Source organism: Psammomys obesus, unplaced genomic scaffold (assembly GCF_907164565.1).
Source record: "Psammomys obesus unplaced genomic scaffold, mPsaObe1.curated_primary_1811, whole genome shotgun sequence".
Classification (NCBI taxonomy): domain Eukaryota; kingdom Metazoa; phylum Chordata; class Mammalia; order Rodentia; family Muridae; genus Psammomys; species Psammomys obesus.
Window position 1 is genome coordinate 45460246 of NW_026593286.1, and position 2265 is coordinate 45462510.

The 2265-nt window shown below is 41.4% G+C and overlaps 1 pseudogene; it reads left to right on the forward strand.

Moving 5' to 3' along the window:
* Window positions 1–697: 697 nt before the first annotated feature.
* LOC129683939 (60S ribosomal protein L10-like) lies at window positions 698–1337 on the forward strand (annotated as a pseudogene).
* Window positions 1338–2265: the final 928 nt, after the last annotated feature.

Below are 2265 nucleotides of genomic sequence, written 5' to 3' on the forward strand. Positions count from 1 at the left end.
CTGTTTCTTAAATATTTGTAAGCACTTCCTCTTAAAGACAAAGCCATTGTTTCCAGCTTTTGTTTGTTTGGTCTTCTGTCAAAACTTTCAGCTCTCCATGTCATATAAGTAGTAGAAATATATGTTTTATTGTTTTCCTCTAGAAACTCAGTCTATTTTTGGTAAAGGCAAAAGTAATATAAGCTTTTGGGGCAGTTACATAATTATAAGAAAGTCTAGGGCATGGACCAGGGTGGCCACTTGTGCTCTGTGTTGACAACATTATGAATGGATGGTGTTCTGGAAATGAAACAGACTCAAGAAATTCTGAGGCAGACTAGGCTTTTCTTTCAAATGAGCAAACAGCCAAAACCCTAAAAAAGAATGTAGAAATAAAAGCTCTTTGCTAGCAATTTTACAAGGAAAAGATATAAAAACCAAGGATATGAAGCATATCAAGGGACCTCAGCTTTCTTTTCTTTTCTTTTTTTCTGTGATTGACAGGCCAAGATAAAAATCCTATTTCTTTTCTACCACTTAACACCCAGTTGAAGGCCCATGAATGCAAATGAAATATAAATATTGAAACTATAAGGAATATGAGTCTCCAATCTAGTGATGAAGCCTCTGGTGTTTATGTACAATATTATCAACTCTCAAATCAAAGACATGAGAGGTTCTTTTCCTCCGGAGCGCTACTGACGTTCCTACTGTCATCATGCTCCGCGGCCCCGCCCGGTGTTACCAGTATCGTAAGGACAAGCAGTACCCAAATTCTCGCTTCTGCCAGGGTGCCCCTAATGCTAACTAAGATTCGCATCTTTGACTTGGGGAGGAAGAAAGCAAAAGTTGATGAATTTCCAGTTTGTGGCCACATGGTGTCAGATGCACATGGAAAATCCTGTTCTGAAGCACTGGAGGCTGCTTGTATTTGTGCCAACAAACACATGGTAAAGAATGTGGCAAGGATGGCTTTTATATTCGTGTGAGGCTCCACCATTTCCATTTCAACCGAATCAACAAGATGTTGTCATGTGCTGGGGCTGACAGGCTCCAGACAGGTATGCCTGGTGTGTTTGGGAAGCCCCAGGGTACAATGGTGGCTAAGGTTCAGGTCATCATGCCCATCCGCACCAAACTTCAGAATAAGGAGTAGTGATTGAGGCTCTGCATAGAGCCAAGCTCATGTTTCCTGGCTGCCAGAAGGTACACATCTCAAAGAAGTGGGACCTCCCCAAGTTTAATGCAGATGATTTGAAGACATGGTTGCTGAGAAGCAGCTCATTCCTGATGGATATGCAGTCAAATCTATCCCTAGTCATGGTCCTCTGGACAAGTGGAGAGCCCTGTATTCCTGACAGCTTCCACAGCAATCTCTTGTACCCTACCAAATCATTCTCAGTAATAAAGCTTGGAGCCAATCTGCTTTCCAAAAAAAAAAAAGGCATGATAGGGGGCCAAGTTAAAGAGTTACAGGATAGGACTATGTTCTGCAGCTTCTTAGCTATCATCTGAAAGCACATGGCTCTGGTGAACTGCACCTGATGGAAAGTCCTGTTCAGATCTGTCTGTTGTAGAAATGTGTGCCTTCCCAGTAATAAAGCTTACATATTCTTTCAGAAGAGACCCTGTCAAAGAGATGGTATGCTCAGAGAAGTTTCAAACAAGTTGGATTTAAACACAGGACATGTTGCAGGCAAAATGTCAAGTAGCTGTGGTTTATTTCTACTGATTATTCCCTGTAGAGACTCCTTGATGTCTTTGACATAAGAAAAAGGCAAACAGTAGGAAACAGTAGTTCTCATTAAATTGGAAGAGGCCAGCAGGAGAGTGGTCTCTAAGGGAAGGGATCTAAAGTCAGCCCTCTCACCGACTGGGTTTTGTGGTTGAAGGTAATTTTCATATTACAATGACAAGGTAAGAAACAAGGCTGTACTTTTCAGTTGGTGGAGGAAAACTCAGATTCTTATATCTTAAAGAATGCCAACTTTAAATTCTGCTAGAATTCACAGAGCACTGCATCAGATAGCAGAGAGCTGTTTGGAGCTGTGGTAGCAGAGAGACAGTAGTCTGGATTCTGTAGGTCTCATAGGAAGATGTCATCTGAGTACCATCACAACAAGCTTTTGAGGAAGCTAGCAGTGCTGGGGCAGGAATCACCAAAAAAACATCAGGGGTTTGCCAAAGTTTCTTTTACACATGGTAGGTGAAAAGAACTCTAATACATAGACGATTGGACAGAGGTCTCAAGATGGTGATATCTCAATAATATATACTAGTAATCTT